The following is a 15,929-nucleotide window of genomic DNA, read 5'->3' as shown; positions in this document are numbered from 1 at the left end:
ACATCCGTTCTCCGGACAAATCGAACGTGCTGAGCGAAAGTAAAGGCATCATAAATCATCAGCGTGCTCTGTCTAGTCTAAACAGGAACTCTCTTAAATGTCACATGGGACGTTCCGATCCAATATTGTATCCTGCATTGCTTCGTGTGCAGTCGTTTGCAGTGTCTGGAAGTCGAAATTCGTATTGCAGACTAGACAAGAAAAACCCTTTTTGACAAGAAATTGACGAAGCAATCGCTGCACCCACGTGGGGAAACTACAAAGCTCGCACTTGATACGCCATTCCGGGATTTGCGCGGGAAACACGAAGTACAACCGAACGGCCGAGCGAAACCGAGGCACGTTCGCCGATAACGAACGACGGAACGGCGGATGCCACGAACCGATGTTAGTTCACTTTCGGCGCGCAAAACGTCCGGTTCGGTGCCTTCCGGTTAGGAGAGTGTCCCACCAGTGTGTCCGGAGCCAAAGGATTTGTTGGTCGGTAGCGCTCGCCCAAAGCAACACTCGTGATCGTTTCTCGATTGTTGCATCGATCAATATTGGTTGTTGATTCGCGAAATCTCGAAACATTGGCTCGGATCGGTGCGCTGGATCGAGTGCTAAACGTGTTGAACACACCACGGCCAGCGGCCAGCCATCTGGTCGCTTCCGATCGTTGTTTGATTTGTACAATCGCTAAAACAAACCCAATTGTGTTTTGACCCGGCTGCCGTGGGCCAGGCTGATGAGTCGCTACAAGATGCGATGCAAGTGCGGTGAACGTGCGAAACTCGAAAGAACAACGTTACAAAATGGCCACATGTTAGCGACACACCGTTGAAGTGGAGCCGATGAGTGGTCGCCGTTTGTTTTGAACCTGTAGTCACGGTGCCCATTGACCGTTGTACCGGAACCCGAGTTCTTCGCTGGGGTTTTCCGCTTCTTAAAACAATTTCATTACTTCCAGCACCGTACCGTCTAGGAGGCCGTGGTTTCGAGCGTATTGGTGCGACGCGAAGATTGATTGGTGCCAAAGTGTCACCGTGCTGCAACAAAATGGCGGATCGTGTCGAGTGATAAGCGGTGACAGGGAGGTGAATTTTCCGACTCATTAGTCTCGGGTGTCGGGGCTGCGTGCTGGTGGTAGGCAAGGTATCCGGTTTTCCGTTGTATCAGTTGTTCAGGTGTTGGAAAAGTGGAAAAGTTCATCAAATGGCAAACGAAGCAAATTAAACTATTGTGTGTACAGTGTGTTGTAGTTGAACGGTGTGATGGAGTTTAACGGTAGAGAGCCGTAAAAACTGGGCACCAAGAGCAATTGTGGGACGATCTTTCGGAAGTCTGGTAAGTGACCCTCTGGATCATTAGTGAAAAGCAAATGAATAAATGCTTACCGATTGACGGCAGCAGACTTCTTCACCAGAGGACTCGTGTCTTCCGGTCCATGCGTGCCAGCTGGGTTGTTATTTTTTAATATCTTAAATGACTTCTTCTTTACCGGAATGGCCACCCCTTCTATTAGGTTGCGTGTGCCCGGAACATGCACGAGCGTAATCCGTAATGACCGGCGCAAAGCCATCAGCCAGAAAGACCGGTTTTATGGCCACGAGAGCGGTTCGCGGCAGTAAAACATGGAAGATTTTCGGTATTCCTTACAGCTCCCGTTTGTTTGTTTGCCTGTTTGTAGTTGGTTTTATCTTGGCGTAGTTGTTTTGTGCGTTTTTCAACTCTGTTCCACTCCTAACCCAGGATCTCCAGTTTTCTATGCTATGCGAATCGATCACACCGGCGGGTGTCGGATGTTGTACGGTTTTGATGTGGCGAGCGAATGTGTTTCCGATCGTCTCCGCCGCCGGTTGGTTTCGAGTGGCCGTCATAAAATTTTTATGTTTCCCGAAAAAGGGGTTCCGGGGGCTGCGTTAGAAGTGTCCTGGGGTGGATGATTATTGCATCAGTGTGGTTGCCCTTGTCGGGGACGAAGGAAATTGAGTTTCGGTCGGAAACCGCAAGCACCGTTTGATAATGCAATGATGAACCGATTTGTTAGCTACCTAAGGGGGCCGTCTTGTTGAGGCACAGGACAAATATTAACATCAACCCAAAGAAACACGTGCTATGCTTCAGTGCTTCTAGTCGTGCAAGTCATCGGAATAAACTACTGTCATAAAAAAAAAATGACAAACACTGGAAACAGATGTCTAATGGGGGGGTGCTACATTATTTGCCAACTGCTCAAAACACGGTGCAGCACCGTTAGATCTACACTTTTTTCATCCATTTCATTCATTGATGAACTCATCACTCAAAGTGTACCCAACGGTTGAGTCCAGCAAATAACTGCCAACTAAGTAACCATCTAAGGAACTAAGTAACCAACTGCCAGGGGTTTTAGTTGATCCTTGGTCATGTCCAAAAGCTTTAGTTGAAAAATAATATCATTAAAAAATATAAAAAACAGCAACTTGTTTGTGCCGTTTAACGAACTTCACAATAAGTTCGCTGCTTTGCTAGAGTTGTGAGCCTAATTCTTCTCATTGCCATTGAATCAATGGATAGTAAGATGTTGTGTCGTAAACATGTCTTTTGTGGGATGCGGGAAATAATTACCGCTGCAGTGTGAAATCCGTGGAAAGAACACTAACGAACACGGGAGCTACAGAGAGAATTGCACTGCCACACTGTAATGAGTCAGTCAGTGATTTACTTGAGAAGGAAGGAACAACCTTTCGAACAGCATTCACCACGAAACAACAAATAAGAAACAGTATACGAATAAACAAAAAATGATGGAAAAGGAGTAAACTGAATAATGAAACAATGAAATTGAAACCGATTTTAGTTATACCAGGCCGCGTATCTCATTGTGAACAGTACTTTGTTAAATCTGTATTGCCCAACATTGCCGGCCCAATAACTCGCTTTTCCGTGTTCCCGTTCGAAATTCCCTTCTGGAGTTGTAGGTTTTAATTAACTCGGGGTTGGGTTTTACTTTGTTTTTTTCGTTTTGCCCCGCACGTCCAGTGGATCAGATTTGCATCGCGTTACTTACGGTAATGTGTTTTGCAAAACTCGGACAGCGAGTGCGGCCCACCATCACCGTGCAGCTGACCCCTCCACTGACGTGTGTTTGCTTCGTGTAACGATTTTATTACTGCAGATGCTGCTGTTCAGCAAACAATTTTATAATTCATTTCACTTTCTCCCGACCCGATTGGGTCCTCTGACTGGGGTTCAGCATTAAATAGAAGCAAAATCTTCCGCAAACTTTTACTACCGACCCTCGGAATACATGAGACCGCCAAGGGTAGGGACGGTATTGTGAGCATGGTGATTCATGTTTCAAATATCCGTTTAAGCAGGAAGGGCTCATTTTATGGATTTGACCATTTGGTTTTCATTACATTCACAGCTCTGCCTTCGGGGTCTTTTTACTGTTATGCGTTCTCAATACTTTGGAGTTTAAATGATTTTGTATCGAACTGGGAGTCGAGACTAACGCAAAGATGTAAAATTCTCAATCCGCAGTAACTTTGATTCGATCCTGGGAGTTAAATTGGCATTGAGCTTAAATGCAAACAGTCCACCATTATCGGTAACTGTGTACTCTACGATAAGACATGTGAAGAATGTACCTGATGATGTCTTTGGTTCGAAACCTTGTTGTGGATCAGTCGCGTAAGGCTGGCGCATTCGTTAGTGTGTTTGGTACAATTCAAAGCTGGCGGCATAAGATCTATACTTGGTGTATGAATTATACTGCCAAAGAAAACGAAGTAAGAAAATAGTTAACTCAGATCAAAGTATTGTCCTAATACTATTCTCTTGTATGCTAGCTCTTGTGGTTGTGGTTCAAAAACTACATTTGCTCCCCAAGCTTCCAGTGAACGATTTGAGCCGTTTGTCAATGTTTCGACTAGCAGTTAACTATTTATAGCACACACCGTATCATTCAACCAATCGGACAAAGTTTCGAAAGCAACATACGATCCGTTAAACACTTTCCGTCAAGACTTGAAGTCAGTACAAACCATTGCCAGGAAACGCATCAAGATTGGGACCGAGAAAATGCATTTCGTACCACGTTTAGTCCATTGCGCATCAGCATTCTTCGGGTGGATTGGACGAATGCTAGTGCACATTCCAAAATGCATTTGTGGCTGAGAGTTGCTTTCCTATTTTTACCATAACGAACAAACCGACGGGAAGGTTCCTTCTACGCTGCAACCTTCGACTCGTCGTATGTTACGAGTAGCTTATTACATTTTCCATTTCTTTCTTGAGCATGGTTATTGAGAGAGTGTGTTGGTTAATCATACGCACGATAAAAATGTAAAAAAATCAAAGTTAATTAATTTCAACAAAGGCCGCTATTTTAAGGCTCGATTCAGGATTATCTCCAATACAATAGCTTTTCAGGTAAAAATAATGCTGCCTGTCGGATGTATATTATGCTTCGAACGGGGCCATTCGCTGATGTACACAGCGCGCCATTGTCCAGGTTCGCGCATTAGCATATTCTCGCCACACGCGTGGTAGCGAACATTTCAATAGAGTTGAAGCGAAATGTAATTACAAACAACCGCCGTGGCCGACAACCGGCCCAGAAGCTACCGCCGAAGGGCTGGCCTCGCCGTACATTTTCCTATAAATAACACAATTATTGTGAGAAAACGACAAAACAGAAAAAATGGAAAAGTACAGAGGAAACGGGAATACTTCCCTGCGATAACTGCGAACCACTAAGCGAGAAGCAGGAAGTGCAGGCCTTCGATCGGTTTCGAGCACAATCCTGATCCGGTCCTGTTCGAGGGAGGCAATGCGGGCAGAAGCGCGGGAGGAACCGCTGGGATCGCTGGTTCGCGGGTCGGTCGCCGGGTTGGAGTTCCGCTGGGCAAATATTTTCTATTAATAAACGTCAAATGCATTTGGCCACCGTCGCGGGGGGGTGCCGCTAGCAGTGGAGCCGTTGCCATAGGGTGTGCTGTGGGGCGCGATACCTCTCCCACCCTGGGCGCACCAACCCCCGTCGACCACGGCCGTGAGAAGATCAATCAACCTTCGGCATTAGTTCATCCGCGGTCCCGAGTCTGGGCCGGCTCGTGGCGGCAACAGGTTGCGCTTCGCCGACGTTTTGGTCAGTGCCTGTGGCCGTGTGGCTAGTGTGCGTCCTGCTCGTGTGTGCGATTGTCTATTTTACTCTCGTTTTACAAATTGCCATTAGGATAGGTCAAGGGTGGTTCTGTGTTTTTTTTTGCACGGCAAAATGGCAAACCAAGCCGCTGGCTGGCGGGTTTTCGCCACAACCGGATGTGGTGGTCACCTGACCCCTTCGAAGGGTGGACACTTTTTTGGCCCGAGGATACCCCCCGGGATGGGATCGGTTTTGAAGTCAGGTGAGTGAAACCATGCCGGAAAATGCGTTGACAGTACGCCCAACGGGGTTGGTGGTTTTAATGTTTTTCAGAAAATTTCTATCCGCTTGTGTCGGTTGACATACGTCCTGAATGGTCAAGTGACTATTTTTTATTATTATTAGAACGGGATAGCCACATTAAGCAGCAACTTAAAGTTTTGCACTCAAGTTGATAGATTGAACGGGTTCGAAATGTTCGCTTAGAAACCGGTCGTTCGGTGCAGCGCTTACAGATGATCTACGGACGAGCCACACTCTAGTGATAATGAAATAAAGCAATTTTGCATAATGTTGGTACATTAGTGTATTATAGCCACACACCAATCACAGTATTTGGCAGACTAACCCCAAACATCGAATTTTGAGCACTATTTTTCTCGTTGTTTACTTTCATACTTAACTTGCTGTTTGATTTTTATGTTTAATGCTTCTCTTTAGTCATTTGAGTTTTGGTTAAATTAGAAATCTCGACTAAAGCAAATCGGCCATGCTCCGCTCCACTTGTGTCGAACTAAAATACTTCTGAAACCTAGACGAAAGGTAATTGTTTCAAGAAAAGTGTATGGCAGTGATCACGTTCAATACATTGCCTTGCTGATAGCAAGGATTAATTGGTGATCATTATGCATCCGTAACGGGGAATCGTCTGCCGATCGATATTGTATCATGTATTTTAGTTTCCAATTTGTGTATAGTCACAAACACACACTCACCGCAGCACAACCACCACCGGAACCCAACTAATATGGCAGGAAAAGAGTCAAAGCGGTTTTGCATATATTTCTAGTTAGGCCGGTCGGGGTCGTGAGATAGGTCACGAAACAGATGGTCCCAAACTTTGGCACAATTCCCACATTCTTCCCAATCCCAGCCAAACTTTGACAATCAATAGGGTCGCTGGGCACATATTAGCTACTCGTTCACGTCCCGAAACTGCTCTAGATATACACTTTCCATGAGTGAATAATTTTTTTGTTTTATCGCCACTTTTTTCTTCGTTTTCCGTGGATCGCGATGGGTAGCCGAAGGAAATCCAGAAGCATTTTTTTAGGGTCCTAGAATCGCACCTTGAACCACCTATGACCGAACTACCGCTGATGGGTAAGTTGCTGCAGAGACGGACCCAAGGACATTTTTAACACTTTCCATGGCTGGACCCCGTTTCGATGCAAACTTGCTGAAGTATCACCGTTCATAAATCATACTTTCCGCTCTGCGCTCAGTACGGACATCGGGGGCATACGGTGCTTGGCGGCGCGGCGCGGCTGATAGGCTACCGATGCCTGGCCGCCCTCCGGAGGGCTAATCTGGCACCCACTAAATTATGCCCGAAAACCGAAAAAACCCGCCCGGTAGAGGTAGAGCCGGCCGAGAGCCATCACCAGGACCAGGGAACACAGACCATTACAAAGCATTTACGGTCCGGAGTGTCATCCACATGGCTGGCGGGTTCATCCTCAGAAACCGATCCACTTACCTCTCTTCAAACAGACCAACGACGAACCCAACGGGAGATTGAAGTTGCCGCTGAAAAGCGCCAACGCGCGGTGGTTGGCGAAATTGAATATTTATGTTAAAACTTGCGCACCGTCCATCCGCTCGCCCCGTCCGCTAGGTGGCGCTAGCCGTCGTTCGGTCGCTTCCAGGGGCGGTTGGCACCGCGATTTGAGGTTTGGCGCAACACCCCAGCGTCGTCTCGGTGAGTTCAATAAATCACTCGACACGCAAAGTTTTTCGCCAAGTCATCCGTCCTCGCCGTCAGGGATGGGCTTCCCCTATGCTGCCCTTTCCGGACCATGCTGGCCCAGCCTGGCGGGTCGCCGGAGTTCATTGTGCGGAGAGTCGGACGTTTTAGAGACTGCTTCCAAGAGCGTTTGCCTTGTTTAGCTTTTTTTTCTCGGGCTCTGTTTCATTGTTCCTATTGGTGTACAGTGAGCATGCAGGAGCACGTAAGAATCATCCGACATCGATCGGAGAAGGAAGAACCCCGGGGGGAGAATTTTGAATAAATGGCCTTCTTCACGGCAAAATACATTAGTATCGGAAGCCGTATGTTAATCGAGCGCGTATGCGAGCCGAATGCAAATAGGTGAACAAATTTGGAAAGCTAAAAGAATACTCTATGCTCAAACTAATTAGCATGAAAAGTTTACATGAAATTTTCAATGGTTCGAAGAGTAGAGTAGTTGGGCGTTTCGAAAGGTTCCGCTTATTTTTGCATGCTACTTACTTGTCGTAGCATACTTTCCAACCCAATTACTCTTTTTGTTAACAGCTCATACAGCACGTAGTTTACGATAAAGCCAACGCATAATGTTTTTCAATCATCAAATCATTCGGGTTAATGTTAATCTCTGATCGAAACAGCTCTACGGTCAGATGGTGATCGTTGGGGACGGCTCTAGGATAAAGCAATCGAGAGTTGAACTTAACCTCGAACAGCTGATTCCGGTAACCTGCGCGCCATTAACGCATTGGGGAATGGCGTGGAGAGTCGTCCGATTCGTACGATCGTAAAGGGTCGACTAGTTTATGACTCATTCCTCGAGCCGATACTACAACCACCGTCAGCAGTCCATCGCATGGGCACTCTGCTAATTGACGCTTAAGCAAATATTGGTCCCCATATTTTTTATGATACGACCAGGAATGACTCTAGGCGTGTTTTACCTTTATTTGCCGTAATTTACAGCCACCTGGCCAGTGGAAACATGGACGCCGGTGTCGTCGGAACAACATTTTTAATTAACGTCAATATTTAAGATGGTCGCTAGGTTAGGCGTTTAAATTGATGATCGATTAATCGGTGTACAAAATATATTTTTATCCTCCGCGGAATTCACCTTTTTTGTTGATGTGTACGATTCACTGTAAGAATTGCTAGTAGTTTGCGAAATGTGCGGAGAAAATCATTATTGGTTGAAACCTAAACATATGTTTTTACTACCCCGATTAACTTGTACTTGTCTACGTGAGCTCGAGCTTAAACATTATTAGAGAGTTGATTCAATCCAATTATCCAATCCGGGTACGGTATGCCGATGCCGACATACGGAAACCACGTAATAATCGAAACCATAATACTGTTACTGTATTTATAACAAACACTGAACCATACTTTCCACAGCCACGTAGAAAGGCTACAGTACGCGTTTTTAATTTTAATTGGAAGCAATTTGCATGGCGACAGGGTGGCACAAGGGTAGAAACTATTACCACCACCCTAGCGCAAACAGCTCCGGCGTCCCAGATGAGACGGCTCGTTAAAATCCGCAACTTCTAATCTCATCGCCCGCAACGCAATTTAATCCCATCGCACTGCGCAAGGACTATCCGGGTGCTCGCGTTTATTGGACGCCCTCGAGCTTCGGCTACCGTTAAACGGTTGGCCGCGTCGTTCCGAGCGAAAGTTGAGACTGTCGTTAAAATAATAAACAACCCTTTCAGGTTAAATCCGTCGCCGGGTGTCCATTGCAGTAACTACACGCGGTTACGCGTCGGTTGGGTGTGCTGAAGCACAGGACGATAGTTTTACGTCCGTCTTATACTTGCACTGCACCGGGGACCTTCTTGCGGGTCTGTTGCTACAGATCCATGAAAGTCAATGGTCGGGGTCATATATTTACCAGGATATACAAATATTTCAAGGTACCCGGTGAACGTTATTGCGATTTTCCCCAAAAGTATTTAGTAGTATTTTCGTTTCTACATCCAGTTTCAGTTTATTTAGTAGTATAGTAAGTAGTATTTTCGGTTCATCTACCAATGGAACGGTTTTGTTCTAAGATTGTCACATTCATTTGTAAAGTGAATCCAATAGACATTTCTAGTTTGGAGCCAACCTCTGTTTTTTATAAAACTAACGCAGCTGAGAACGAACATCGTGCCTTATTACCGTATCTTTTACTTTCTCTATTTATTTAGCATACTGTATTGTTTCTAGAACCTAGACCAATATTCGCTTGTTTAAAATTTTTGCATCGATCAGAAAAAAAAACTCTCACAAAAGGAGATTCGTCCTCTTCGTCGTCCTCAGGCAAAACATCAGTTTGTAAAGGTCGAATTCGATTCAATACATCGTAATGTTCTAGCGTCAATGTTCGGTAATCGTTTAAATCGTTTATCCTTCCGCAACACGACCTGGCAAAGATCCGACATCCGGGCAGGGCTCGTACATCTGACGAATGCTATGAGTTTGCCAAGTCCCGTTGTTGGAGTTCATCGTCGAAAAAGTGGCACAAGTCCAGACCTGCCCAACCTGAGTAATACCTGAGCTCGGGCCGGGTCGCGCCATTCGTGTGACCACCATAATTTAATTCCGAATCTACGTGTCGCCGTTGAGTGGAGTTTGCCATTTATCTCCACGAATGTGCGCCGCCGTGGATTGGAAAAGGTTCGAAAACACATTTTCCAGTAGTTTGATTTTTGAACACCGCTTGGCGATGCACGGCTTTCTGGCTTGCCTCCCTCTCCCTGCGGCAGTGAATGCACTTGCCACATGATTCGTTTTGCGGGTGACCACTCTGGGTAACCGGCGTGGCCGCGGCCACTTCAATCCGAGACCAGTCCACAAGCCATAATTCCACTTGATTCATGATGCCATAAATTTTCGCAAACCCCAACAGGGCGCGCGATCGACGATGTAGATAAGGACGCCCGCCCGGCTGGTGGCCCTCCAGCAGAGCATCCCAATCGCGGTGGGCACCGAGGACGCCGCAAACCTGGCAACCGGCCGGCGGCCGTGGAAAACATTGTAAATGTATCGTTGCAGAGTCGACAAACAAGCCCAGCGTCATGTGCGGCGTAAGCGGAGTTGCCTCAATAAATGTTAGCTTTGGGTTGGTCGAACCGTTCCGTTGGGTTTGTGTCGCTAATAAAGCCGGCCCGGCGTGTAAATAGTGCGGAGCGCGATCAAGGGCGCGTAAATGCAATTGCACGTTCCGAAAGTGCCACTTGTTGAAAATGGTACCGAGAACCGAGTTAGGTGAGTCCGTTTTGGGGCCGCCAATGCGCTCAGTTTCGTGTTTTCCCGGAGATCGGCGGCGAAGTAACGGCGTGGACGTGGTAATGGCCATCCACTGGACAACAGGGCGGGCGCTGTGACGATTGGCGGTTGAGAGGATAAACTTTTGCCCACCTTGTTAGCACCTACTGCTGGCGAGGGGCCAATGGTCGACGGGCGGCGTACCCTCGCCTCGATGTTGATGGGATGTGAGTAATTTGTTCAATTTCCAATCGCCTTCCGTGCGAACGTGAATCACTTGCTGACGGCTGAATCCATCTGCTGCTGCACCGTAAACTCCGCTGCAGCGCCGTGCATCATCGTGTGAGCGTTGGGTGATGAAAGGGTTTCAGCGAGGCCCGGGATTATAGAAACTAGCGGTGCCATCTACTCGGGGGTCGAGCCAAAGAAATGGTGAATACGTGAGGCATACATTTCGCTGTGGAAAATATCGCGCAAACGCGATTCTCTTGGTGATTAAGTAACATGCTTACCTTTTGTACAAGTTTTTATACGAGGTTTATGACTTGAAACTTGAAAGTATTATGAGTATCCTTAAATTACACGGCTTTTGATTAGGTGTTTATAGTCCTTTTCCCCGAGCCGATTGATGCTTGTATACGAAGTGCGTAATCACGACAGGGGATATTAAAATGTAGGATAACTCCGTCACCTGTTAGTCGAATTTTACAAATCAGCCAGATTCAGAAACGTTAGTCTATGCCGTTTTAGTGATGAACCGATTTACGCAAAAAAACGGGTTAAAATTGTAGCGCTCTGCATTGAAAATAATCGTTCAACTGTGGAAACTGTACGTGCTTATTGTTGCCGAATTTCTTCTGTTATTTGAAGACTAAGGTTTATGCCAGCCAACCGAATACTATTGAAGAACTAAAAGCTAACATCACAGGGGAAATTGCTGCAATTATGCCCGTAATATTGTCAAATATAATGAAAAATGCCCGCTTTTTGTGTGTTTAATGGCGGCGATCATATGAACAATATTGTATTCTGAATAAATTATCAATAAACGGCATTCTATATCCTAAATAAATCTTGTTCACTTACCAAAATCGACTGAAAAACGGCGGGTTGTCGTGAATACGCACCCTGTATATGTCCGTTGACCATCTGGTGCTTATCCAGTAGTTTGTAATGGATCACTCCCAGCTGATTCCACCATTTGCTCCACGAAAACATTCAAATGAATGTACGTACATATGTTTAACAATAGCTTGAATTTCTGATAATATGGCTGTGACTGCTCTAACAGATAAAGTGCATGAACATGAACAAAATTAGAACTTTATCCCTATACAAGGATATGAATGCGGTCAACGTATTGTGTATACTCCAAGCTCGTTTTTATTGCTGGATTTTTTTTTCAGTAGTTCATTGAAGAAATCTTTGACCTTTACGATGAGAAGTCCCCTTGAGCATGAGAATTTTTCTAACGCTTGTCAAATTCTCTTATTGGTCGCACTTTCAGAATCATATCCACACGTGCACTGCATGGTTCTGACATCGTGCAAAAGTTTAAGATTAAGACGAAATGTAGGCGAAACTTGGTGCACCTTGTATCCGTTCGCATCAGACACGGTCCTTAACCATGCGAAGCTGATTTGAGTCAGGCCCCGGGATATAAATATCAAATTTATACTGATTTATGTGCATCCAAAGCGCTGTGGCCAGCGGCAGCCCGCTACCGGCAGGCAGAGAAAATTATTATGTAAAAACGTTATTCCAACATCATCGCCCCCGAAGACGGATTGCCGTGATGATTGGATACCATTTTCTAGCACTGGCGGCAATGTGTGACAGGCACCCCAGGCGGGATGTGCAGTTTTTGGGGCGTTCCCGTTCTCATCTTGACGGGAAGGCCCCAAAGTAGGAAGTATGAAGCAGCCCCAAGCAGAAGGACCTGCGGTTGGGTTTGGTGATGGGATATGATTAAATTTTACGAAATCCTCCACGCGGACCCAAGCGTTGCGCTCGGCACACCAAGGACCTTGGCATTGGCAATCCGGAAACCTCGCCCGCGTCGCGTTTGCCCACAGCGCTGCCGAAATGTATGTGCCCCCGGCATCGTGGTGGCCGACGTCGTCGACAGACAATCCCGGGAGGGTTTCATGCACAATTGCGCTCATCCAAAGTGCTGAACTAATTAAAAGGCGTGACGTCGATTGTGGGGACGTCGCTCCCCGCGAGGGAAGATCAAACCGACCTCAAGCCTCTGACTAATCGATCCGCTTATCTCGCTCCTGCGACCTGCGTCACGGCACACGGCACCTGGAAAGGTCATGCGGCTTGCTGGGCTGGTGTGCGTAAGCTATACGCACATGAGAGTGCCAGACAGGACCAGCTGTTCGTAGTGCTTTTGGTGCGTGATTATGCCGGCCGGAAGTGGAATGTGCCCCTGGGACAATGCGATGGCGAGACAACAGTGAGCGAACCGAAACAGTTTGCATTGCGGATGAAAGTCGACTCGACTGTCATTCGCATTGGACACGTCTAGCATTTCAACGTCCGGAACGTTGAACGAACGCAAGAGCGTCCCCGGAGCGTGGAATTTTGTGATACGAATTTCGGTAAACCAGACCCGGCCCCGACAAGCCCATGATGGTTATGTGTGTAGCTGATTGCCTACATTTAGGGGCTACTCTTGAAACGATTGGGCGATATAAAATCACCAGAAGACAAGCACTAAGGATGGAAATCTGTGGCATGTTGCTATTTTTTAAAACATCGTTTTTCTTAACGCTGCTTTTGCTTAACTTTTCCACAATTTTTAATATTTTATAAATTGTATAGTTTGTGGGGTAACTCTATAAAATGCTACGGTGGTTCTAAACGACGGAAGTTCAATAAACCCTGAGCCATGTTTGAGCATTGTTTGTGCTCCAATAAAGTACAAAAAAAGTCGGTAACTCTTACGTAAAATAACGGTTTCCTGTGTGTTAAGCAACGATCAGTGAAATACATTAAAAAAAAAGATTAGTCTAGCTTTATGATTGATCTATTGCTCCCTTCTTTCTACAAAATTCACCATCCCAGACCCGTTCGAGGCTCGCAACCATGTTACGCGCGTCGGTTGCGATTTGTTGCAGACAGCAATTTTCTGCTCGATTTACAATTCATAAAACATTCCACCGAGCGAGCCGGGCCGTAAGAATGGCGCACGAAAGTGAAAAGACGTCTGGATTGCGGGCACTTTTCGGTCTTGTGTGACACGTCTGCATCCCGCTTGGTAGTAGTGTTAGTAGTACCCGGATCGGTTGGCTCTCAAAAACACTCGAACGTGCCGCTCGGGTGGCCGGGCCGGTCCATCGATGGGGCACGCTTCTCCGAGATGTTGCTCTCCGTTAACCTATGCCTTCTTCACGCCACACGATCTGACCTTTCGTGACGGTCAAATCCGCAACGGGCGCGTGTTCAGCGTGGCTACGACGGTGGCAGCATTCCTTCACGTGCCGATTAGAATCTGCAGACGGGCGCTGCATACGGATGGGGCATAATTTAATTCGTGCACGCGCAACACTCGCCGTCACCCCCAGGAACAGAATGGTGACCCTCGCAGACGCTGGCTGGCTGGTGATTGGTGGTGATCGGAAGGAAATAGTCGCCATCATGGGGACCGTCATCGTCACGGGCCCGATAATCATATTCTTGTCGCATTCGAAGCAGCACTACCGAAGGCTGCCGCCCCGAAAGACCGACCGACCCGGTCGGTTAGGAAATTGTTTCCATTTTCCGCTTTCGGCTGATCTGGTGGTGCCTCTGTGGGCAATTTGTCAAACTTGGCAGCCTTGGCAGGATCCCCGTGTCTCCAGTAAAGTTGACACACACACACATGCACACGCATGAAGCGAACCGTGCCGCGTAGCAGATTGAGTGTAACCGATTAGAAAGTAGACAATAAACCCGAGGAGCAACTTCATTACTTCATTACTGGCACCAGCAATGGCGGCCGCCGTTAAACGGGAGTTCCGGTTGCGCTGGCACATGCCCCGGGGCCCCACCAACGGAGTCGGCCCGGGGTCGAAGGCGCCGTTCACGACCGTTTGCATAATGTATGTTGTTTTGAACTTTCGAATGCAATTTATTTTCGATTATCGTCGCGCACCAGGCGCCTCCATCGGGGTGGTTAGACCGGGGGAAAAAAGTTTCCTTTTTTCCAGACCCCAGGGCCGAGATTTCCATCTGCCAGGCGTGTTGCGTTGTTGCGTTGCAGATTAGCTGTTCCGAGCGCCTATTTGGGTGAAGGACGGACAGCCAACTTGGGAGACGGCGAAACTTTGGCGGCCAAACGATTGATTCAAAAATGGAGCCTCGCCGCCACCGCCCAGAGAGAAACCTTTGCCAGTTTGCAGCTGGCAGACTGGCGGGTGTGACTCACGATTTTGTGGTTTGTTTGTTAAACAAAGTTTCACAAATAAAACAACAACGCCCCATTTGACATTCAATATGATAAATTGTCGCAGGACGCAGCCGCCAGGCGGTGGCATTTCAGCTAGGCGACTAGGATGAGTAGAGTGGTGCTACTACAAGGGTGCGCCATGAATGAAACAGACGCCCCTGGGGCGGCGACGACTACGAAGAACTACGGGGTACGGTTGTCGTTGCTTATCGTTGCTGCTGTGGAAGGCCAACATAGAGCGGGGGAAAAAAAAATAGCAATAAAGCATTGTCATCATGTCGATTCTATATAAAATGCGACCACTGTAGGTGTGTAGCTCACACACACACGGCCGCTAATCGTGGAAAATGGCTACCAAATTGCCAAACACTCCGCACGAGCCTTTATCAGGGTGACAGTTCCGTGGAAGGCAAATGGTCGACGGCCACACTGTTCCGCGGTGGGCCGCACGCTATGTGGCGGACCTTCCTAGAAGCTCAGCGCCCTAGCAGACATACGTACAGTAGCTTCTCGCACGCCTCTAAGGAGGTCACATGTGGAGAGTGCTCGGACTGTGTTCCGGTTCCTTGTTTTCTTCTTCCTCTCTTTCTCTCTCTGTTGTTTTGATTTAGCATTTTTCCGCATCGCTCGCTGTGTCTGTAGTTCGACTCGGCGGTGGAACGACTCTCCCTAGGATCGCTTGCCAAACGACTGGAACATAAATCTTGAGCCACATCGCACACATCCCGTGGCAGTGGCCGGCAATGGCAGTAGACGACGCAACAACAACATGCTGCCAGCATGTCGTCGTTGGCTTGGCTTCGAAGAACGCCTCTCCCTGGTCGCTCGGTTCGTTGCAAGAATTTATGCATCCGTTTCGGGGTTAGTGTTTTCTTGCCACTGGTCGACGGAAGTAGTGTTTCGTTCGGACCAAATCCACGCCACGTGGATGAAACTTGCGGAACTGGCGGTTCCGTAAAACGAAACGGCACGAAAAGGGCTTCAACAATACCTTTCCCACTCGTAGTAAATTGATTTTCGATAGACGCGAACAGGCTCGTGAATGAAACGTTGACCGGACGTGCGAACGGTCATAAAATGAAATTGTTCTCTAATAAGTGTGTGGATTTTGTGAA

Source organism: Anopheles cruzii, chromosome 3 (assembly GCF_943734635.1).
Source record: "Anopheles cruzii chromosome 3, idAnoCruzAS_RS32_06, whole genome shotgun sequence".
In the NCBI taxonomy this organism is placed as follows: domain Eukaryota; kingdom Metazoa; phylum Arthropoda; class Insecta; order Diptera; family Culicidae; genus Anopheles; species Anopheles cruzii.
The sequence above is the reverse complement of the archived record's forward strand: the minus strand, read 5'-3'. Positions refer to the sequence as shown.